The sequence below is a fragment of the Lygodium microphyllum genome, chromosome 26 (assembly GCF_053477565.2).
Source record: "Lygodium microphyllum isolate KBCC chromosome 26, Lygodium_microphyllum_v1.1.10, whole genome shotgun sequence".
Taxonomy (NCBI): Eukaryota; Viridiplantae; Streptophyta; class Polypodiopsida; order Schizaeales; family Lygodiaceae; genus Lygodium; species Lygodium microphyllum.
Window position 1 is genome coordinate 37,697,198 of NC_141160.1, and position 26,021 is coordinate 37,723,218.

Here is a 26,021-nt window from a genome sequence, read left to right on the forward strand (position 1 = left end):
AGCTCAATTGAGAGTACGGTTGACACTGAAAAGTGTGATAGCACAACACCCAATTCAATAATCTGAAATATAAGGTGCAAGTACAAAGTGCAACCCTTAAACCCTAGGGTTGTAAGAGGGTGTTTACATCCGAAGAGTGTAAAACACAATAAGTGCCTAAACTATGTAACATAGGCACATAAAATAAAAGAAATAAATCTAGGAGAAAAAACCTCTCGTACAGAGAGTAAAAAGTGCTCTAGTGTCCTACTAAAGATGATCAACACTCCTCTGTGAGCGTAGGCATGAGTCAAACCCAACAAACCCCCCTGGAGTGAAGAGTAATCAAGATACAAATGTCATCCACCAAAGGAGATCAAATTTAAAGCATTGCGAAATACTTCAAATTTTTCATGAGAAAGGACTCTAATGAAGAGTGGTAGGACAGTAGACAAGGTTGATATCACTTGCATGTAGCCTCTCTTTGACAAAGTGATAGTGGATCTCAATGTGTTTTGTGCATGCATGAAACATTGGGTCCCATGCCATTGCAATGGCACTCTGACTATTACTGAACAAAGGACTAGGCTCCATGACAGATACATTCAAATCAGCTAACAAGCATCGAAGCCATATGGATTCAACTATGGTAGTGAAAGCTGCCTTGTATTCACCTTCACATGACAATGTGGCAACAGTGGATTGTTTCTTGCTAAGCCAAGAGATGCAAGATGAACCAAGAAAGAAACAATTACCACTAGTGGAGTGATGAGAATTAAAATCGCCAACCCAATCAAAATCATTGTAAGCATGTAAGTGCAGTGATCTCCCCTTGAAATAAAGCAATCCAAGAGTCCTAGTCCCTGCAAGTAACGGAAAACACGATTTACACCTTGCCAATGTGACATGTGTGGCTGATGCATATATCTACTCAGGGCTGAAACTACAAACTATATGTCTGGCCTTATGTTGCATAAGTAAATAAGACATCCAACTGCTGCTGGAGCATATATATAAATATCAAACAAGTCATTGTCATCATCCAATGACAGCTTTAGTCCAGGTTCCATTTATGTACAAATTGGCTTGCAATCCTGTAAGCCAAACCTCGCAAGAAATTTACCAATTATCTAGATTGTAACAACCCAACGTCTCTAGCATCATGAATGAACTAAATGCCCAAGTAATAGTGCAAAGTCCCCAAATAATCTAACATCTTAAAAGTTTCATGCAAAATTTTTTTGAATGCTGAAATCTGATTAGCATGTGCCCCTATAAGCAGAAGACCATCATCATATAGACATATCACCAACAAGGATCCCCCCTCTTTACATACGTAAAGGGTAGACTCTGATGAGTTGTTTATAAAACCTTGGCTAAGTAAAAAGGCATCAATCTTTGCATACCAAGCTTGAGGAGATTGCTTCAAAACATATAAAGCCTTTCTCAGCTTGCAAACCAAGTGTTCAAATCCCACAAGTGCAAAACCAATGGGCTACTATACATACACTTCTTCTTGAAGTTTCCCATGTAAAAATGCAATCTTTATATCAAGCTGATGCACAGTCCAGCAATAATGTACAGCCAAAGCAACCATAGACCTAATGGTAGTCATGCAGGATATAGTAGCAAATGTCTCCTCATAGTCAATGCCTTTCTTCTGTGCATAGTCCTTCGCCACAAGCTTGGCCTTATAATTCTCAATGGATCCATCTGCATTCCTTTTTAGTCCCCCCTCGATCCAAAGGGAGAGTCTTTATCCTACAACCAGATTGATTTTCAGCAAGTGCTATAAAAGCCAAAAATGCATCATATACTTTTGACTTTTTCACAAAATGGTAGACCTAGCAAAAACAACTAAAGTCATCAATGAAAGTGACAAAATAGTAACAATCACCCAATGATTTTATCTGTATAAAGCCACATACATCTAAGTGCACAATTTGTAATCTGGCAGTTGCTCTAAAAGCAATATCATGTGAAAATGAAAAACAACGCATTTTCCCGAAAATACGTCCCTCGCATACATGCTCAAGAGGCCTCTCCAAGAGAGGTAAACTATCAAGCATTTGTGTATGTTGCATAAGCATCAAGCCATCATAGTTTACATGCCCCATGTGAGCATGCCATAGCTCTATATGTGGTATAGCAGGAATGATAGTAGATGCTAGATAGACCAAGTGATCAACTCAAAAAGCATCCTACTCATATAACCCATGACATAGAGTGCTAGTCAAAACCAAAGTCATGTGTTCCTTATCTCTGCTGACCATACATTTATCATCATCAAAGGTGACCTCCAAACCACACCTTGCTAAAGAAGAAATAAATAACAATTTTTTCTTTATGTATGGCACAAATAAGGCATCCCCCAAGCGGAGAATAGAGCCATCAATGGCCCTCAACACAATCTTCCCAATGCCTCTAATAGGATATGGTGCATTGTTGGCACACTGTATAGACTTGCCAACCAGGGCTCCAGTAATAGAACAAAAAAACTCTACAAGACGTGATGTGCTTGGAAGCACCACTGTCAAAAAACCATATGCTTGCTACCTCAATAGAGCTCAATGCTCTATGAACCCAAGAAGAGTCATAAGTACACATGTAAAAACAATAGGCCTTGTGCGCAACAAAGGACGTGGACTCAGTAGTAGCAGAAGGTGTATCAGGAGACAAACATTCCTAACTCCTCCTTAGCTATACTCTTTCTACATTCAGTGATGTAGTATGCTAGCTTCTTGCAATAGTGGCACTTGCCCTTCTTGGCTTGTGTGTCCCCTCATTTCTTGCTACTCTGTGAAGCACCTAATATTACAAAGCTTTGCGGAGAATTTTTAGCTCAGCTGCCCTTGCCCTTCTACCGTCCCATAAAAGCTTGCTCAGAGGCTATGACATCCACACCAGTATTCTTTCTTGTTTGCTATTCCTCTAAGAGTAAACTAACCAATTGAAGGAAAGTAAGTGGCTGTGGAGAAATTCTCATGGTGAAGTTCAATGCCATATGAAAGGCCAAGTACGAGGGCGGCAATGAATTCAAGGTAGTAAATATCAACTGCCCATCTGAGTATTACTCATCTACATTCATAAGCTACTCATGCAAGTCCTGAATTTTATTTAGATGATCCTGCATAGAATCACCCTCGTCCATCTTCACAATTTCAAGCTCCTTCTTCAAGAAAGAGATGTGTGTCTCATTCTTTCTAGCAAACATCTACTGTAAGATCAGCCATGCTCCTCGTGAAGAAGCTGCAAACCGAATGTGGGTGATGATAGACTACTGAACTTCCAATGCAATCAATGACAAAGCCTGTGCATCCCGTGTGTCCCATGCCTTTTGTGCTACTGATCTTTGGGGAAGTGGTTGAGCTGGAGCTGGCTGAATTGGCTGAGTTGCCCATTGTCCACGTCCTCCTAGAGGAGTAGCAAGAGCCACAACTCCAGACCTAACTTCTTCACCGCTAACATAATCCCAAAGATTCTTTACAATCAACATATTTTTCATCATAAAGGACCATAGGAAATGGTTGTTGCCATCCAACCTATCCTCCTTTGACGCATATGTAAATACATCACCTTCCTGATTTGCCATGATAAATGTCACTGATCAAAGAGCAAAAGGGCGATATACCAAGCTGAATCAACCTGAAAATCTCAGAATTTCCAGAAAACACAGCAAGTACTTTGCTGTAATTAGCAAATTTAATCACTCTCTCTCAAAAAACTGTCTAAAATGCTGTCCAAAGTGCAATAAATGCTCAACAGCACTGAAAATGCAAAAGCTCCAAAATTTCTTGTCCCAAAATGCACAAAATCAGTCTATTTCAGATTATCACTCGTACATTTGCTAATCTCTGAGATGACAACAAAAGCCCCAAATTTCCGACCCAAATTTCACAAAATCCCTACGTAAAATGTGTCCCCAAACACTTGATGAAGCAGAGAGATGCTACGCGGGCACAAGCCCCTTCTCCAAGATAAAATTTGAATAAAAAATTGAAAATTTTTTCCTTTTTACCTCCTATATGGTTGATGCAGAGACTTGTCAGACCTGGCGGAAGAGCGGAAGTAGTTGAGCTGGAGGCGTAGGTCAAACTGGTAGCTGGGGGCAGCGACTGAGCCAAGTGGCATTGATGGCAATCGCACAAGTAGCTGGGGGGTACAGGCGCAAGTGCAAGGGCACAAGGAGCTGAGACAGGGCAGCATTGCATGCCAGGAGGAGGGCACTGCAGCAAATCGACGAGGGCTAGGACAAACAAAGCGCTGCTCAATGGCAGTGCAAGCAAGCAGCCACAAAGTATTGGCAACCAGCAGCGCCTCAGGCAACGCAGAAATCAAAGGCACAGGTGCCACAGGCAGTAGGCCTGCTGCCTGGTGGTACCACCAGTAGCTGGCAGTTGCTGATGCCTAGCCTGGCGCTGCAGATTAGGTCTGCCTGGTGGTAGCGGTTGAACCAGAGGCTAGCGCTACCTTTGAACTGACCTGCTACTGGTGACGAGCCTGGCTCGGCTGGTGGGACTGGAGCTGCTGTCACTGCAAGTGGCAGCTCAACTGGTGGTGGCCACTAGCTCAGCTCACAGCTCTGATACAAAACGTGAGATGAAGAACAGATCGAAGCTCAGCGCTGAGAGTACAGTTGACAATGAAGAGTGTGATAGCAGGACACCCAATGCTATAATCTAAAATGCAAGGTGCAAGTACAAACTACACCCTTCAACCTTAGGGTTGAAAGAGGGTGTTCACACCTGAAGAGTGTAAAACATGACAAGTGCCCAAACTATGTACATAGGCACATATAATAAACGAAATAAATCTAGAGAGGAAAACCTCTCATACGGAGAGTAAAGGGTGCCCCACTGTCCTACTGAAGATCACTGACACTCCTCTATGAGCATAGGCGTGAGTCAAACCCAACAATAGCAACATCTCTTAAAGACCAAATTGTTCTAAGAGACAAGAAAACACTTATATATTCTCTAGTAAAATGTATATAGAAGTATAGAAAAAGAGAGCATACATTAATGTAGTTGTACTAAGATTGAGGAGAAGGCCACATAAACTCTACTAAGTATGGCATGGACAAGTCCTTGGCATGCAAGTGGCTTGTGCTTCTTTAGGGGCGGATGGCAAGCTTGTAACATCTCTTTCACAGGTTTGGTTTACACCTTTGTCTCTAATTTGTTAGGGCCTTGAAAGAGACAGTAGATGAGGTCACATGCAAACTCATTTCTAAAAATATGAAAATTACAAAACTTGTAAGAAAAGTTTGTTACAAATTAAAAGCATTTCCTATCATCCAAAAATTGTGTGATACAAAAAATATGATGAAAGAGTTTACTACAATGGAATTTAGAGTATATAGTTTCCACATAGTTAGCTTTTGTATTCAGTTGATTATCATTTTTAGTATACAATAGTCAGCAATTGTTCAAAAGAAAATGAAGTTTCAAGGCATACGGGCTGCTATCAGGCAGATTCACAGCTCCTCCCACACGCTACAAGTGGAGAAAGGCAGATTGAGAAATACCCCATGGAAGATGAGATTTTCCAGCTTTGTATGATTGAGAGTCTAACACAAAGGAGCACCACATATGCAAATGTACAGTATACTATGACATATGGGGATAGTACCACAACCTCTTTCGCAATGGCTTTGGAACTCATTGCTCTATCATGGAATACAAGGACCAAAGATGCCTAGGTCTCTTCCTCTTGAAGCTCCAAAGGTGCCGCACAACACTAATGCGAGATTGGAGGCCTACTCAAGTAGAGAGACCTACACAAAGAACAATGACCTTTTTCCACATATCATATCCTACAAATACTATTAGCCCAATAGAGATAAAGCCACCGCATCAAACATCCTCCACCACATGCCCTAGGCTCATAATAGATGGAGCCATTGCACTTGCTGAGCACCATGACCCCGCCTATACTCCAAGGTAATGCATTAACTCTTCTTAGACAGATTTTAATCGAGTGAAATTAGGAATTAACAAATTGCATAAAATGGCAGCTCCTTAAATCCTCATTGGTAGCTGTTAGATCATCCTCAAAGTACACCTTTTCTTGCTTTAATGTTTTCCTTTTGGTGAGCAAAGATTTGTCCTCCGTATATCCTCAAACTTAAGGCTCTCTTTGGTTGTGTGCTTGCAAACGGGCTATGCACTACGAAAAGGTGTGTCAGTCCCCATCTTCTCACATAAGTTTGCGGCATCTTTAGGAGAGGACTACTCCTTCCATTCCACAACCTAGATATATAGAGACCTTATTCACATTTGTTGGTGTTCAACACACAAAGGCTACCTTTGCTGTGATACGGGATCTATTCGAAGTCAGACACACACTACAACTCATAACCTCTGCACTGATCCCAGAGATAGTGAACAAGCTTTTTTTTTCAAATGTATGGTCAACATCTCAACCTACATCTAATCATTTTCTCTATACCATTGTAAAAGCTATGCAAAAGTATAAGCATAGAGTAATCCAAAGCATCATTTTCTTGTTGGTCATTCATAAATCTGAAGGTGTCTAAGCCCTTAAGCACATTCACTAAGTGCTTGACTAAAGCATCATCTTTCTTTTGTAAGCCTATGTGTAGGCTATAACACATGGACAACTTCATCTCTTAAATCACTTAAGTCTGGATATTCATTACTCATACACTTTATTATTCATTGTATTCACTATCTCTGAGTTACCCTAACCCTAACTGTGTTCTAAGTTTATTAGCTTGTGCTTTGTCATACGCACAGTTGTCACATACAAAAGGTATGATACAGTACCATATGATAAAATACGATACTAAATGGTACCTTATGATTTAATAAGGTATGGTACGATATTAATACAAAAAAAAACTTAACATGATTTTTTTAAAACCATAAATCATTCAGTGATAGAATATATGTTTAAAGTGAAAATAGCCATTTCATTACAGAATAAGATAAATACATGAGGGTAACCAGTACAGACACATGAGCTACGCAAAACATGCAATACAACTATAGTCTAGACTCTAGTGTGTCATAGTGGCATCATGCATATGGATACAAGGATAGTAGATACAAAAAAGAGAGAGACGTATGAATTTACGATGAGGCATCACTATGATTATCATCATCAGAACCATCTGAGTATTCATCAAGAGTCTAAAGATGACTCCTCGGCGTCGGATGATGAGACACACTCATACTCATCCTCACTGATGAGGTTACCATCATCATCAAATTATGGCTCCCTAGGTGGCAGCTATGTAGGCAAGGGGGAAATGTCATCTTGAGGAACAGGATGTAAACTACTAGAGCCCTGCCTTACATATGTCTGCAAGCCACTCGAACCACCCCTCCTCAATGAAAATGCCCCTGCTACCACCTACTCGAACTCCTCGCCCACGAGCATACTAACTGCGAGTGTCATGAGTAACTGCTGCTATAAGCTCTCTATAGAGCTCTGCAAAAATCATATTCTCCTCGTCCACCTCCTGATGTACACTCAGAGGAGTGTCACCCATCAACTTGAATGTATCAGCATTCACCTACACAATGCACGTAAGATTATAAATGCTAAAGTCTAAATTATAAAGTATAAACTTCAAAGTTCAAAGTTTAAAACAACAAATTTTACATTTTATGATTAAATGTTCAAACTTTACCTACTTCGGACTACCCATGCTCATCATAGCCCTCATCATGCGTAAGTTAGTGGAGAAATAGACTAGCCGCTCTAACTGTCATATACTAAGCCGATTGTGAATCTTTAGGTAAATGAAAGAATAGGCACTCCAATTTCTCTCACATGCACCTGAAGAGTAATCTTGGGCAAGGACCCTCATGGCTAAGGGCTGAAGGGTCTCCAATGCGTATTCAAAGTTTTGCCACCAAAATAAAGGCTTCACAAGTAACTCTCTTCTCCAACAAGTAGAAGAAGCAAAAGCCACATGTCCTCTCTGATCTGCATAGTATCCTAGCTCCTCCACCACTGCATTGTGGTCATCCACAAGGACCACAGAAGTCAAATAAGCAAGTTGGTCCGAACGGAACGCTCTATCATCCATGACCGCCGGCAAATTGAAGGCCGGATGTACCAATGCGGCAAACCATGGATGGGCTTATGCATCCATGCCCATCTCCTCTCTGCTATCTCTAAAACATGTGCATGCTATATCTCTGTGATCACTGCACAAGCACGTGCCTCTACCAATGCCGCTCTAAAGAAGTAAACGAGAAGACCCATGGTGGATCCCTCACAATCTTTCATACATAACACCCTATAAGAGCAAGTGATAGCAGTCCAAGGTCCTTTTGGTGCAGATGATAGCATATAGAATGTGACAGCAATCTGTTTGGTGGTTTTAAGCTGTAGGTGACAACTTCCATGGCTGTTTGATAGGGCAACAGTAGTAAATGACTCGATTTCTTCAATTCTTCAACTTGGTTTCAATAGGGCTGAAGCTATTTTCAGCCAAATTCAAGTGAAGGGACCAAAAAACGAATGAATTTGGAGCATTTTCCATCTACATCAAAGCGGGTGAAGACCAATTGACTGCCCAAATCGAGGGGCAAATCAAATTGAAGACTAGCTGGTTATTTTGGATAGCAAGGGGAGTTGAAATACCGAAAGGGATTGTGAAAATCCCATTGTACATCAACTTCTTCTTCAATTGAGTTAAATAAATAACGAAAGGGGCACCAGTTTGGGGCCAACAAGGTGTCCATTGTCCAAGATTATAAGTTAATTTGCATTTCTCAGTTTTGTAATAAATGTTGCTGCAGTAACTAAGTTGTAATCACGGAATTACCACCTATCCACAAAAGGAAGGCCGGTTTTAGACCATATCAAATTTCCCATTGAGTATGATCTCATCCTTATGCATAGGGCTCAGCATGAGGTTGAAGGTAAGCCTGAGTTTTCTCCTTTAGATTCGGTGCACAGAACTAATGATCTTCTGAATCTCTACTATGGACTGGCCATCCGCAAGTGGAAGCTTACTCAGATTATACATCACTTCCACACTATTTCTTTTCTCCAATGCCAAGTACAAATCCTATTATTTCAAAGGCCCACTCGTCACAACCAACCACTTCAGTACCTATTTGGCTTGTGGACAGAGGAGCTACCCAACACATGACTCCTAGAGCGGACATTTTCATTTTCCAAGCCCCTGCAACCGAAGTGTTTGTATAGGAAAAAACTCCTCATTCAAGATTCAGGCCTAGGGTCATGTCAGTTTTCCCATTGACCTGGGTCCAGATCTCACTTCAATGGATGATGTCTATCATGTTCCCCAGCTTGGGGTGAACTTGTTGTCTGTTTAGCAACTTTGCCAATTGGAGCGAGCAGTTTTTTTCAACGCATCCACATTCGAGGTCCTAGACTCTTAGATTGATTTAGTAATTGCTCATGCCAAGGCACAACCTAATGGTCTTTATCACATAACACATTTTCTTACCAAGCCAACTACTGATGATTCGGAGTTCCATCACTTCCAGTCTTTGGCCACTATACGGAAGCCCACTGACTCTGAGCATCTTTGGCATTTTCGCTTCAGGCATCTTGGCTACGACTCTCTTTATGAGCTGTTGCGTCAAGAGATGGTTGAGGGCCTTCCACACCTAAAACTATCTTGAGAGGTTTGTAAAACTTGTCAAGTAGGTAAGCAGCATCGTACACCCTTTCCTACGCAGTCTATTACTCGTGTTGTTGAATCCCTTAGGCTCATTCATATAGATCTTTGTGGTTCCACATCCATTGCTGCCTTGCATGGCGCATTGTATTTCTTTTTGATAGTCAATGATTTCTCTAGATACATGTAGATGTACTTCCCAAAGCACAAGTCTAATACCTTCACTTATTTTAGTACTTGGGTATTGCTTGTTCATAACCAAACTGGTCGTCATGTGGGTACCATGAGGAGCGATTTTGGTGGCAAGTTTACCTCCAACGAGTTCTCCCACGTGCCTTCTCCAACGTTGTGACTCCGTGATCACCATGCAAGCCCGTGCCTCCACCAATGCTACTCTAAAAAAGTAAACAAGAAGACTCATGATGGACTTCTCACAATCACTCATACGTAACACCCTATAAAAGGGAGTCACAGCAATCACAATCCCACAGACTCTCTACCAGAAGTGCTCATTGAGACACAAGCGTTGCATGGCTTTCGCCTTCTCTATCGTCTCATCCTCATCCCACTCATTCCATAGAGTGGACACCAGTGTTTGGTGTAGGGCCAATTGCACCTCATAAAGGCACTCTAATAGCAACCACATATAAGCAAAGCGAGTTGAAGAAGGCTTCTTCAACTCAAGCATGCTATGCTCATGATGTATCGCAAGCACCATCACCTTCATCATGAAGAAGATGACAATTGATGTAGCCTTATGCACCACCCTCTTCACCCATTTGAGCTTCCCAATGTCCTCCATGAGCAAGTCCAAACAATGACTTGCACACGAAGTCCACACTATTGAAGGAAACTCAGCCTCAAGCAAATGGCCCATGTATCGACAATCGGATGCATTGTCAGTACCAACTTGCACCACATTTGACAGGATCCATCTACAACCACATTATACATGGCACAAATTCAAAATCATGATAAGGAAAGCTTTCGGAAACATGAATTAAAAATTATAATAATGAAAATGACAACTTTAAAATTTAAAAAGACAATGTATACCTCAATGGTAGCTTGTCGAATGTGGCAGTAGATGAATGTGCCAGTCGTTTTGCTTCCCCTCTTGTCGGTGTCTACGGCCCACAAAAAATATGTGCCGAGTGCGTAGAAAACGAGTATATTGATGATGCCCCGTTTGTTTTAGTCTCTCCATCCATCGGTGAGAATGGAGCAACCATATTTTGTCCATACGGCCGAAATAGAATTAGGGGCTTTATCAATCCTCTCCTTCTCTTCATCAATCTTATTCGTATTTATGTCCTTGTATATAACACGGCTCCATCCTTCACATGGGCCCACATTGACGATGGTTCTCACCATCTTTCTCCATTGCTGATGCTTTAGGACATTGAATGCAAGATTGCACTTAATCACCATATGTGCAATCTCAATGTCCGGTTCTCATTGTCTATCTCTAAGAAAGGCAATCGATCCCAGCATATGACTGAGAGCTTGAGAGAGAGGATTGCCTCTCCGGTGCTATATGAGCCTCAAATCTTTTCCTTTTGCCAATGCCAAAGCCAAAAGTGGATGTGGAGTCAACACCACCAATGGTGGAGGCCTCACCTGCATCAGTTGAAGATACACCTACATTTGAGACTTCTTCACATGAGTAGACATAGATGTGGGTGTTGTCACCAATGTGCCACTTCCTCCTCCTTTAGTGGATCCCCCTCTCATCTTGGTGAGAATCTCCCCCGCAATGTATTGAGGGATCACCTTGCATGCGACAACTTGGTCCCCCATCTTGGAAAGATATTGAAGAAGCCAGGTTGCACCACTTGTGAGCACTTCCCACAATTCTTGCATGTCCAATGGTGGGAGTTGGACTTCTTTGTGTCCTTCTCCATATGGATGCCGTGCAAGTTGAAGGCCTCATGCTTCTCACGTGTCATGATACCAACTTCCAAGGTGTCAGGCAAGGCCCGATGGAGAGAAGAGAGTCGAGACTTCTCATTCTGATTGGCGATCACAATGATGCTTGAAGAGGGAGGGGATGGGAAAAAGAGGAGAGAGTGAGAGCTTTAGAGGCTTGAAGACACAAAAGGGATGGGGTGGGGAGACGATGCTTCAAGAGGGAGGGGATGGGGGGAAGAGACGATGATGCTTGAAGAGGGAGGGGATGGGCAGTTGGTGCTCGAAGACAAAAGGGTGGGGATGAGCCTTGAGGAGAGAGTGAGACTTGAGAGAAACTAGAGTGTACAAATGAGCCCCAAGTCCACAACCCGTCTCTTTTTGCCAAATGCTACCCAGCCCCCACGAAAATGCATTGAAATCGTGCTGCATAACCAGTTTTTTTCCATAGGATGGGTAGCAAAAATGCATCAAAACTATTGTATGAATTCCTACTATACCATACGTACCCATACGGTATAAAATATACAGTACCAACCCGTCTATGCATTGTACAAAGGCAACTATACCAAGCGCCTTGGGATTGAGGCTATTAACACTTCATTGTACATGCTCAACCGATGCCGGACTGCAACAATCCCTAAAAAGACTATGTACAAGGCCTTTTTTGGCTCTCGGATTGTTATTTCTCACTTTAGAGCTTTCGATAGTCACGCTTATATGCACACTCTTGATGACAAAATAGGAAAGCTCACTCTTCGAGTTGATCTCTTGATCTTTCTGGGCTATTCTTTCAAAACAAAAGCCTATCATTTGTTCAATCCTCGCATGAACAAGGTAATTGTTAGAAGGAATGTCATCTTTGATGAGAGAAATATTATGCAGTTTTCTACATAGGACTGTTCATCCTAACCTCCACTCAAATCATTTGAGATCGTGCCTACTGAGCCAAGTCTACTGCCAACTCCTGACCTTCTTGTAGATCCTTCAGCTCCCAAGCCTCCTCCGCAAGACGCGTTACCTCATTGGTACCAGCATGCCATATGGGATTCAAAGATCCTTCCACCGAATTCCACTCCAGAGGGCCCTAGAAGGTCTGCTCGGCTTGCCCCTCAAGCTTCATATGCGTCATCGTTTACAGCTGATTACATTGCACATTTTGAGCTAGACAATTGGCCGGAGGCTCTCTAGGACCCTCTGTGGCGTGAGGCCATGGAGAAGAAACTGAATAGTTATGATCAAAATGAGACTCGACATTGTTGGATCAACTTGGTCATCGAGACAAAGTGGATTTTTAGGACCAAGCTAAAGACTGATAATACTCTAGATAAATACAAGGCTTGCCTTGTAGTGCAAGAAGTAGGAAATCTTCACACCTACCGCTTGGTTGACATCATTTTGTCTATTGCTTGTACTCGGCGCTCACCACGGTTGGCTGATCTATCAGATGGACGTCAAAAGTACCTTTCTGAACGGTTATTTGGAGGAGAAAGTCTATGTGGAGCAACCTCCCATCCTTTCTTTGACTAACCAGATTGACGTGGTTCGCTTGCAAAAAGCTCTTTATGGGCTGAAGCAAGTGTCGAAGTCTTGGTACCACAGGATAGATGAGTTCTTGCGGACTTATGGATAGCATTCTACCCCCTATGATCCAAATCTATATGTGCGTACCACTAGCGCAGGTGTTAGCTATATCCTGTTGTATGTTGATGATATATTACTCGCTCGCTCAGATTCTATGGCTATCGCAAAAATTAAGGCACGGCTTTGCTCTACATTCGAGATGACAAACTTAGGATTGTTGCCCTATTTCTTGAAAATGGAATTTGTTGGATCCGAGGGAAGTATCTTTCTGTCATAGTAGAAGTACGGCCTACAACTAGTGGAACAATATTGCACTAATCAGACACGACCAATGGCGACACCTCTAGATCCTATTGACCATCTGCACGAGGATAGCTTGGGTTAGCCTTTTGATGCTCACACCTATCGTTCTGTTGTAGAAAAATTACTCTTGTTGATTCATACTAGGCCAAATCTTGCATTCTCAGTTAGTTTGCTTAGTTAATATTTTAATACACCTAGAATGTCTCATTGGATGCTTGTCAACGTGTGCTAAGATATTTAAGGTGTATGTCTAATTATGGACTACCTTTTTGTCATGGTTTATGTTTGCAAGGGTATACTAATTCAAGCTAGATAAGAGATCTTGACACCCGACATTCCCTTGGAGGCTACCTCTACACCTTGGACATGGCACCCATCTCTTGGACTAGCCATAAGCAGGAGACAGTGGTGGCTTCCATAGCCAAGGCAAGGTAGCAGGCTCTCTTCAATGGTACTACGAAGGCCATCTATCTACAGACCTTGCTAGCTGCACTACAGTTTCCTGGCAAGTCATCTACAATTGTCTACCATGACAACCAAAGTGTCACTGCCCTTGCGGATAATCCTATTGTCATCCCTTGGACACAACATATAGTGGTTCATTTCCATTTCACCAAAGAGCAAGTTAAGCTAGGCCCCTGGGCAGCCGATGTGAACCCTTGGTCTGATACCCTAGCCTCTCTGGGATGATCACTTGGGCTACATCAAGAGCTTATTTCTCAAGATCAGTTTTCGGCTCAAGAGGGGGTGTTGAGCTAAAAATGCATTAGCTTGACCTAAACAACCCCAAAACATGCTTAATTAATGAAAAAATCTTCTTATTTTAAAAAGAAATGTGATCCTAGAGAGTTACTATATCCCACATGCAAAATTCTAATTTGGGTGCCCTAAACTTTCTATAAATAGGCATACAACCCACCACTCTCCCTTAATCTCATTTTTGCAAGATTTAAGAGCCGTATCTCTACTACACACACCCTGTTCACAGAGGATGTCGTGGTAAGAGCTTCCCCTAGCTATCTGCTATACCATCTAGCGCCCGATTCTAGCCTTCGCAACCTGACCGTGGCTATCGCCTAGTACCCCGGAGCTGTCGCCTGCAATTTGTTTGTTGTATTTGATACTGACGTCATCATCTGGTATTGTTACCAGCACTTTGTAGTTGTCGCCTTGATCTTTTTAGTCTTTCTCTCTCCTGCGCTACTGTCTGCATCAAATCCAGCCTTCCTTGGCTACGTTTGCTGGTGTTCGAAACATGTAAACTGCCTTTGTTGCGATTCATGATCCGTTTGAGCACGACACACTCTACAACACATAACCTCTGCATTGATCCCACAGATACAAGAGTTCGAGATTCACTATTCACTACATAGTGTGTTTGCTGCATAAGCACTGTATATTCATATTTCATACACTTTATTATTCATTGTGTTCACTATCTCTGAGTTACCCTAACTATGTTCTGAGTTTATCAGTTTGTGCTTTGTCGTACGATTGGTTTTGCATTTTCTACGTTTAGAGCTTTTCTTCACACTAATGTAATTTGCAAAACAAAGGGATGAACAAATTACACCTCCTATTTATAGATGTGGATCTCCAAACTTAGGGTTTTGGCTTATGGGACTCAAAACTCTATAGCCTGTGAGTTTTGGGGCTATTTTACAGAGCTAATGAAGATTTAATGCGCGATGTATCTTTTTAGCTTAACAAACCCTCTCAAGCTCGAAGCTAGAACCAGAATCGGATTGCAAGCAGAGTTCACCCTTTTGTGGCTTTACCCCGAGAGATCCCACCACAAAGTAGCCAATGTATTTGGCCAATGGGTGCACATTGACTGCCCAAGAACACACCAAGCCTATAGAGGCAAGGTTGCTTGATCTGAGTCCAAAGAGCGACCTCAAAGAGGCTAGGGCATTGAACAACGGTTGTGTATTAGTTGCCTAATGGCCTACCAAGACCTGCAAAGGCAATGTTAAACAACTTTGAACTTCTTCTCTTTGTTTTCTTTTCCTTCTATTGATGATAATGGAGTAACTATGCCCATGGGGAAAGATAAGGTGGATGGTCAAATCCAACATCACAAAACATAAGACTATCCTAGCCACCGATCTAGGGTTTTTGTGATGGAGAAATGATGAAGGATATAGAGGTATGGAAGTAACAAAAACATTGGTGGATACAACTCACAATCCGCTCAAGGATACTCTGCACATTGAGATGCATAGATCATAGTTGCACTCGTACGTAGTACGAACTGGTTCGTACTATACGGTTCGTACCGTACCGTACCGTACAAATTCGTACCAAAAAACAATCACATTTTTTGGGGGTTTTTATTTGGCGTGGTTGTTGTTGGTGGTGGTGGTTTGGGTTGTTAATTGTTGTTGTTGTGGTGGTGGTGATTTTGTAGCCTTGATCGATCAACCAAGAAAGGGGGTGGAAGCTTGATTAGACTCCTCATACATGTTTTGTTATGATTTATCCTAGAGCCAAAGGCCATACATAAGGTATTCAAGCAATTCCAAACGTTTCTAATTGATGTCCCATCATTGTTCACAATATGTTAGTGTCATCAATAAATAAATTCAGCACCATTTGAGAATCATCAAGTAGCTTAATCCTATTGATTTTACCTTTGTTCATAGCTCATTTTGCACCACCCAACCCAAAGCATTAGTACACATTGCTAATAAAACTAGGCCAGAGGATAGCTTGGCCTAATGTACCTTCTAAGAGTACACGAATTAGTGAATGTACCATTGGTAGCTACTTTAGCCTTAGTAATGCCAAACAAAACCATACCAAAATTCATAAATCTTTTACCAAAACCTTTGGTGGTTTGTTTGGTAACTCTTGGTCTCACAGGTCATTTTGGCCTCTGTAGACGTTAATAAAGCATCTCATGTCATTTCATCTCTCTCTCTTTTTTTTCGTAAAAGATAATTGTATTAACTACGAAAAAAGAGTACAAGTTTTCATGATTACAAGATACACAATGGCTCTAAGCCAACGTGTAAGATCCCAGTACTAAGCCACACAAAAGTTACACAAGTGATGGCAAAGACCCAGAGGAAATTGCCATATGCCAGGTAAGCAAGTCCTCCCGAGGGAGCAAGTCCGGGTGCCGAATGAGATCTATCTGCCAATGCAAGAGACCTTTAAGCCGGGCTATGTGTTTCGGTACATTAGAGGCGGAATCAAAAAGAAAGGCATTCCGAGTGGTCCAATTGTGCCAGCATCCCCAGAATCTAAAGAAGTGAAACAAAATCTTCATATGCAACTGTGGCGGTGTGGGGTATTTGATCGCACAAAAACCCAATCGAAAGGGGTGAGCGAGGACCCCATCACTGTACGCCAAACCTGTGACAAGAGCGACCAGATCCTCTTGGCCAACGGGCAAGAAATAAATCGATGACGAGCCGATTCCACAGTAGTGGTACAGAAGAAACAATTGCCATTCGAGATTCGACGCTTGGAAAGGGCCGAGGCAAGAGGAAGACCATCAATCATCACCCGCCAAAGAAAGACCTTGCATTTGAATGGTGTCTTATTCAACCAGCCCTCCATCACCGTTGCCTTCCACCATGACTGAGATTTCCACAAACCCCATATAGAATTAGCTTTAACAGCCAGTCATTGATGATCTTTCATCAGAAGATGATACACCTAATTAGCAGAGGCCTTTTCCAGACTCAACCGGCCTGCAAGGTCCCAATCTTGCCAAGGACGATCCACCACAAGGGCAGGAAAAGGTTCCCTGGCCTGAAGTACCAGCAAAAGCTGCTCTCATAAGTCATGGTAGCCACGCGGGATTCTGAAAAGTCTCCTGGCCGTACGAAACGATGCGAAGACATTATGACTGGCAAGGGTGGCGTCCGCAACTGAAGTCACCCCCAGACGGGCCATGTGGTTAAATTTTGGCCGAAGCTCATGTTTGTCTTCCCACGAAAGTAATCTTGAGACTTCCAACAATTCCAGTTGAAAGGAGTTAGCACGCAAGCGGTCCTCCGCTGGATGCCAACTCGCCTTTTGGAGCACCGCTTTCCAGGAGCCGACCAAATGCAATAATAGAGAGGAGGCGGGGCTGGAAAAACGAGAGTCTGCATTAAGGACATGCCACCAAGAGCCCCGAATTTGTGTATTGCCATGTCGAAGCCCGCTGTCCTCTAGAAAATAACGGGCTATAATGGTCCACGGGTGATGATCCATGCACATAGCGCGAAAAAGTGACTAACGAAGGGCCAGCATATGAGTTTCAGCATCCAAAATAGTCCCACCACCCAAGCATTTGGGGGTACATGTATGTGACCACGAAATCCATGAAATACCTGCGTGCAATGAATCCTTCTTCCATAACATGAAACGAATAGGGCGAGTGAGAGCCTTCAAAGTAGTAGGAGTCCAGGGCAGCAATGGCAAGAAATATGTGAGCATTGGCAGCATAATTGTTTGCGCCACTTTGAGGCGGACATGAAAGGGCCACGCTTGCGACTTCCAATACATAAACTTAGCTGCCAGTTTCTGTGAAATCCACTCCAGTAGCTGCTTTGGCCGAACATCAACATCCAACGGGTACCCAAGATGCCTGACAATGGAGCCACGGGGAACAACCTGACCCTGCCAACCCAATGACTGTAAATCCCACTCCGTGCAGCTGAGAATGGCTGATTTGAAGGCATTGATGCGAAGACCCGAAGCATGACCAAAGAGTGTCCAAACATCTAATGCCTTGCGAATGTTGTCCTTGTCTGCACGCAAAATCATAAAGCTATCATCAGCCAAAGATTGGCTAATGAAGTGCTGCCCCAAAGGAAGAGACAATCCGGCCAGCTGATCAGAAGTTGCCATTGAAGATAACATTGAAAGAGCCGGGTGAGTCGCCAGGGCAAAGAAGAGAGGACTCAAAGGGCAACCCTGTCTCACCAAGCGTGCAAAGACAAATGGCTCTGTAACCCCACCATTGAGCATAACACGCGAAGAAGCCTCAGCACTAATGGTGTAGATCAATCAAGGCATCCGCGCACCAAAACCCATAGCGGACATAAGTTCAGCAATGAAAGACCAATCTAAATAGTCAAAGGCCTTTTCCAGATCCAACTGAATCAATACCACTTCCTGGCTAGAGTGCCTTGCATAGTCAATGCCCATTTGCACATTTAAGATATTATCCAGAATGTTTTGTCCCTTAATAAAACCATATTGAAGAGGATGCACAATAGCTGGAAGGTGCTTGTGGAGCCTATTCGCCAGGACTTTGGAAAAGATTTTATGCATCGAGCCCATCAATGAAATTGGTCTCCACTATTGCAACATTGACGGCGAAGGAACCTTTGGAAGTAATTTGATAAGGCCTTCTTTCCATGAGGAAGGCATGACCCCTGTTTCCCAAACCTGCTGAAACATAGCCACCAATGGCTTCACCAGTTGGGTAGCCGAGCACTCAAAGAATTCATTGGTGAGGCCATCCCAGCCAGGGCTTTTATCCTTGGGCAGATGTAACAAAACATCCATAACCTCCTCCTCACAAATATCTTCCTCCAAAGTGGCTCGCATATCAAGTGGAACCTGATGGCGGACCAGATCATAGAAAACTGAACGTGCATACGTAACCTGGTCAGAAGGCGACGAAGAAGAGCCAAGAAGATCCCGAAAATAATTCCTGCACATATCGACAATGGTGTGCGGATCAGTAACCATGCGACCTTCTGAATCCTGAAGTCTGGTCATATTTTCTCGAGCAGGAGAAGCATGCAAGGCGCGAAAGAACTTATGAGTCTAGTAAGCATTATCTTGCAAATTGTCAATCGAATTGTGTAATTTGGCTTGCTGATAGGATTTCAACTGAAATTCTTTAATAAGATCGGCCAAACGTTGTGCCAGTGATAATAGAAAATCATCATCTGGGATATCCACCAGAAGCGAACGAACCAAAGCCAGTAAGCCTTCCGCTGCATGGCGACGCCGCGGACAAAGAGAGGCATGATGTATCCCATACTAGCAAGCGACCCGTTGCACATTAGAGACCAGTCGTTCAAAAGAAACTGTGCCCTCAGAGGCAAAGTCCAATAAAAATCTCTCAATCAATTGCTGCATATAGCCCTGAAAGATTGAATGCTTCAAATAAGAAGAGTTGAAACATAAAGGGAGTCTATCCAACAACTGCATAAAAGGTGCAATGGGTTGTGCCAATATCTCAAGGTGGAGAGGGAAATGGTCGGACAAGGCATATTGCTGCAATACTTTCATTTCCAGCATCTCAAGATGAAAGTCATCATCTTGCATGATGTACATTCGGTCCAACCGCGACCATGTAGATGCATATTGCATTGAATGAAAAGTAAACCCTGGAGAGGACGGATGTAACCAAGACCATAGATCTTGCTTAAGAGCCGCAAGAGCAAAGGCATTCCACGCTCGACTTTCCGGAGCATCCATCACCGAATGCCCTGAAGTGGATTGGGAAGAGTCAACACACATATTGAAATCTCCCATCAAGAAACCCCTTCTGCCAAGTGACATGGAGCTCTGCGAAATCTTCCAAAGATCCCAGCGAGATAAAGGGTCATTCGGAGCATAGAGGCCCAGCAACCATAAGATCTCTCCTTCAAATAAAATTTCAATTACCACAAAGCGGCCCTGCACATCATTTTTAATAAGAATAGGCCGATATTTCTCATGGACGATCATAAGCACTCCAGAATAATTCACAGCTTGTGTCCCTGCATAAAATAAGCGAAAACCATGGCAATCCACCACTTTTCCTGCATCACCGTGACTCTTGTGCTCCACCGCACACAAGGCATCCCACTGATTCTCATGCAAGACAATCCACATGGCATGTTGCTTATGGCAAGAACAAATGCCTCGCACATTCCACGTGGCTATCTTCATATATCTGAAAAAAGAAAAATCAGAAAGGAGGCACCACTTGCCTCGATTTCACCTTGTCTGCTAGAATGTCAAGGACACCATCATCCAGAAAATCAGCTAAGACTGTAAAAGAATTCGGCCAGCCAGCTTTAGAAGTAGATGGGATATCCACTGTCTTAGGGGTGGCGTGGGGATAACGACGATCCCAGGGTGTAATCACATTGCCTTTAGAATCAAATGCCAACTTAGCAGGCGGGCCCTTCGGCCCGTCTGTATATACTTTTCTCGTAGACTGATTACGAGGAGCAGAAGGAGCCATAGTACGCGCAACATGCTATGAACAGAACATTTCTTTCATGCGCATATACGTGCGCATTGAATCCTGTGACACAGCAGGCCCAGAATCCGGCAAAGTAGCATCCAACTTCTTACATTTTTTGGGACGTGCCTCTATCCATTCATTGTTACGAGAATCCAAACCCAAAACCTGTTGTTTACCTTTATCCAAAACACTGGATGGCTGGGTTTCCTCCTGTGAGGGAGCATCAAGCACCATGTCATCCCTGGGCAGCACAACATGCACATTATCTGAAGACGGTTGCCTCTCTGGGCATTCGGCCATAAAGTGTCCCAATTTACCACACGAAAAGCAGTGTCCCGCAACGTTACCCCATTTGAAGCGAAAATGTAAAGGATGCATGCCAGAGCAATTAAGGCGCAGCCACGCAGGCCTCTTCCTGGTAGTGTCCAATAACATACACAAACGGTTTCTATTCATTGCCCTTAGGCTTGGGGGGACCAGGACCGTTCCCACTACGGCCATGGCATCCTTTAACAATGGCCAATAAACAACCGTGCAATTTTCCACCTCAACCCACAGCGGGCATTCACATTGAAGCAGGCGCTGAAAGTCTGCCATAGGGCGCCATGGCACGACATGGACCAAGTGGCAATCAAAGAATAATGGTAGTTTGGACAGGAGCTCAATCCGATGCTTGTCCGAGTTCAGCAATACCTCATAGAAGCCTCGAGGTCCAACAAAAATCTCCTCAACACACTCCCCTTGCAGTAAATGGTGCAACCACTGGCGAATATGGGAAAGCACTGGGATCCTACCAATGAAGAAGAGTATAATTGCACGGTCATAAAACACTGAAAAAGAGCGCAGGACTGTTTTCGGATCCACCGTTGCCTTCAGAACCTCTTCAGTTCCCGCGTCAAAAAAAGCTTCATGATTATGCTGGACATAGTCGCCAAGCAACATATTGGCAAACTCCAGCAAATGCTCCCAATCAATATCCTAGGAATCCAAAGAATCAGAGGCCACCTAAGCATACGAACGATCCTGATGACCGATTGTCTCTTCGGGCGTATGCTTGGAGCGTTTACCCGCAGGCTGAAAGTCAGGAGCAGGCGGCATCTCCTTTGTACACGGCACCATATCCTCCGGTTCCTCTGCATCAGAATCCGGACCAAGAGCGGCTACCATTTGTTCAATAAAAGCCATATCCAGGCCAGCCATACTTCTCTCTGATCAGAGACGGGACTGCAAAATTAGTGCACCACCCGGATGCAGCAACCGAACTGCAACGGAGAAGAGGACCGACACGTGCAGATGAACCGGGGTACCGGGCAACGGGTCAACCACAGGTGAGGCTTACATGCGGCTGCGGCAGGCCTGCACGCTGATGCATAGCAGTCAACGGGGTAGGCGCCAAGGGATCAGGCACAGGCGGTGCAGAGTAGCAGGGCGCTGCTGGTACCTGCGACGGGCAGCGATTGACAAGCATGACAGATGTCAGGCGGGAGGCAAGGCAGACATCAGGCGTGAAGCGCGTCAGACGCCAGATGTCAGGCACTGCAGGTACAGGCGACGGGGCACATGTGTCAGGCAGGGCAGACGTCAGGGCTGGACGAAGGCGAGCTGCCGTTGGGCGTGGACGAAGGCGGGCAGACGTCCACGTTGGACGAAGGCGGGGAGCCGCTGGTCGTGGACGAAGGCGAGTGCGAGGACAGACAACATACCACGCTCGACAGGCGCAGGTACAGACACAAGTACTGACAGGCGGCGGCTGCTGCGACAGGCGTAGCAAAGACAGGTCCAAACGAGCGTAGGGATAGACGGCCGCAGCAACGACCGACGAGTTCAGGGGTTGCGCAGATGCGACGACCTGGTCTCTAGGTCACGGGTCCGCCATCGCTGCTCCTCGACGCCTACTCTCTCTCTCTCTCTCTCTCTCTCTCTCTCTCTCTCTCTCTCTCTCTCTCTCTCTCTCTCTCAACCTTCTCTCTCTCAAGCATACATGCCTTTTATTTGTATGATCATTCATGTATGATGTATCTACTCCTATGTATATGCTTGTAAGTTGTAGCGCATGTTGCACATGCGACATATGCCATTGAGATTTTGGCATGTTATCCTCAAGTATAAAATCTTATAAAATCTTAAGGTACCATTTAGTACCGTATTTTATAGTACCATACCGTACTTTTCGTACCTGACAACTATGGCATAGATGAATACTATGTGATGGGAATGCACATGTATCTCTCATGAGGGAAATTATTTACTTATCCAAGTATCCTTTTACAAAGATGATGATCATGCAATGCAAAGGGTAGGTACAGTAAGGAAGGGAGGCCGATATTGAACACAATGCCGAAGCTTGCAAATACTAACCAAAGGGTAGAACTCCCCTCTCAACCACGGATATCAATGCTAAAGGCCAAGGAGATCTAAAGTCGGACTTTGTGTGGTGCTGAGAACCAAAATGTAGTCTAATGATCAAGGTACCTAACACCCCTTAGCTAGAAGAGCCTATGGAGAATCAACCATTTGGTATGCAAAACATGCATGTACTTGATCTCAAGAGAGGGTTCCCATGCTAACTAAGTGGCATAGGCAAGTCCAAATCTCAACCTCGAAAGAGGGCTCCATGCTAGTTGAGAAGTACCAAGTTATCAATCCACCATGCAAAAGAACCTAGTGAATGAAGAAGGAATACCCGATACTCCCCACCTAGAAGAAGGGAAGAGTCAACAACCAAGGCAATGGGGATGTGTCCATACTCAATCTCAAGAGATAGCTCCAATGCCTACGAAGTGTCGTAGACACAACCACCAAAGAAGCAGTCCAACTAATATGAAAAAAAAATAAACTAGCGGAGTAATAAATGATGTAAATATTATTAAAACAACTCGATTGAAAGGAAAGAAAGATGGATGCCAAGATAAAAGAAGAAGAATGACAAACCTTCGGCCCAAATAGAATCAGTAAATACTTGCAATATAAGTCCCAGACTGAAATAGAAAACCCACCATGAAAGTATCAAAAAAGAAACTCGTATACTAGATGGTTCATATTGAGATGTTAGTATATTGTGCTAAGTCTTAAAGTAAGCTAAGTGAGTTTAGAATGCAGCATAATTAAATGAAAAAAGTAAATGTCAAGCAAAAGACTTGAAAATGTAAAAATATAACTAGGCCTAAAGGAAAGATAGTCTAACGAGCCTAAGCTTCCTAAGAATGCCCAAAAAAATAGCCTAGTAGGAGACAATGACTGAAACAATGCAGAGATGCACCAAAGCACTGACTTTTTATTTGGGGGGGCAGGGGTGGGGGGGGGCAGGGGGGGAAGGGGGCAGGGGGGGGAGGGGGAGGGGTCAATGGCTAGCCACTAATGAGCACAAATACTAGGGGGTGGAGAAACTAGGCTACCTCATTGTATGTACAGATGACCAATACAGCGCGATAGGAGTGAAGCGTGGGTTCAAAATTAAGCTACTTGTGCCATATTTGCAGATGACCGATACGGCGCAATAGGAGTGAAGCTGGAGCCCCAAGAGAAACACCAAGGAAAAAGGGATTCTACTGCAAGAAAATCTATCTTGTAACATCAACAAGCTTTTATTTCATTCTCTTGATTACCAAAACAAAGAAAACAGCAAATTCTATTAGTAGGTACAAAGCTAGGCTGGTTGAAAAAGGCTATGCCCAGACATATGGCATAGATTATGAAGAAACCTTCACTCTAGTTGCTAGGATGGCAACTGTCAAATGTGTGATTGCTTTGGCAACAGCCAAAGGTTGGAGGTTGCAGCAAATGGATGCGAAGAATGCCTTCTTGCATGGTGATTTGTAGGAAGAAGTGTATATGGATCAGCCAGCAGGTTATGAAGATTTAGAGCATCCCACGTATGTATGCAGGTTGAAGAAGGCGCTCTATGGGCTCAAGCAAGCACCTGGAGCATCGTCTAACAAGATCAGAGAGTATCTTGTCAATATTGGTTTTTATGTTTTTGATGCTGACCACTCACTTTATGTGAGAAAGGGAGATGCAGGTTTGGTCATCATAGTCATCTATGTGGATGACTTGATTATTACAGGTGATAGTGATAGTGGGATTGGTGAAGTCCAGGACTTTTTGAAGAAGAAGTTTGAGATGAAGGATTTAGGTGAGCTAAGGTACTTCCTTGGCATTGAGGTGATCAGATGTGATGATGGTATACGGCTGTCCCAAAGACAGTATGGCTTGGATATGTTGTCCAAGTATGGTATGACAGCATGTGAACCACTTTCAGTCTCGTTGGAGCAGAATGTAAAGTTGAGTGCTCATGTTGGGGATGAGATAGAAGACCCTATTACCTTTTTGTTGATTTCTTTATTACATATTTTATTGGTTTTTCTTTTTGAAAGGATCCCTCTTGAAATCTAAACGCCTGAGTTGCGTGGCCAGTATGTGAAACGGACAGGAATGTTCAATGAGTTAAGACTAGACAGTTAAGGTCCAGTACAAGTCTGGAAGACACTAATGGCACTGTAGATTGACAAGCCTGGAAGAGACTTGTGAAAGTGTATATGGACAAGTGTGTTGAAGAACTAGCTTGGAAGAGACTAGTTCAAAGTGAAGATGGACAAATCTTCAAGAGATTAGTCCATGTGGGGTCATTAGTGGAAATTCACTTTCAGCTGAGCTACATTGCAAATTGGAATGTAGCCATAGTCTACAGAGATGGTCAGAAGACTAGTGGGATGCAATGGAAGTAACTCCTAAAATTTAGGGAGTTACTATTTTTGGACCTCACAATTTGTTTGCATCATTATCTTCGTTTTTGCACGAGGATCAATCCTCTCGTCTATGCCGAGGTCAAATTCTGCACCGAGCATGGAGAATTTTAGACCGGAAGTCTGAAACGGGAAATATCTTCTAGTGCTGCCACTTGGCACAAATGTGTGCACTTACCTCTTTAAAGAGGACTGGCGTGCAGTTTTTGGGCTGAAAGGGGCTCGTTTGTGAAAGGCAGCTGCAGATGGAGAGCTCTTGAGAGCTAGTCTACCTTGTCTATGGTGCACAGAGGGCTGGCTTGCTTTCTACTCTCTCTCTCTCTCCCCCTGACAGTACAGTTATGCTGCAGAATCAAGGGCTTTTCTTCTGATTCAGGTACAACTGTGTGGAATATGCTATTTTTGCATGAGGCAAGAGCCTCCTTTCTCCAAAAACAGGAGCAGTTGTTTGCAGTTCCCAGCAGGGATAGGTGAGGGTGGTAACCTCACCAAGCAAGTGCCTGAAACAACACTAAACCAGGACTGATTCTGGACTGTTTAGAGGGTATTTCAGAGCCCAATTGATGTCAGAATCAAGGGGCACTTGGCACAGATGATGCAGGACAATGCAGGGAACAATATGAGCTGAAAACAGGTTTCAGAACAGGTCTGAACCAGTAATTACAGTGGGCTGAACAGTACAGGG

General features: G+C 43.5%; 1 protein-coding gene across 4 annotated transcripts in view; it reads right to left on the minus strand.

Moving 5' to 3' along the window:
• FAAH (fatty acid amide hydrolase) overlaps nucleotides 1–26,021 on the minus strand; it is a 249,441-nt gene that overhangs the window by 80,325 nt on the left and 143,095 nt on the right. The window lies entirely within an intron of this gene.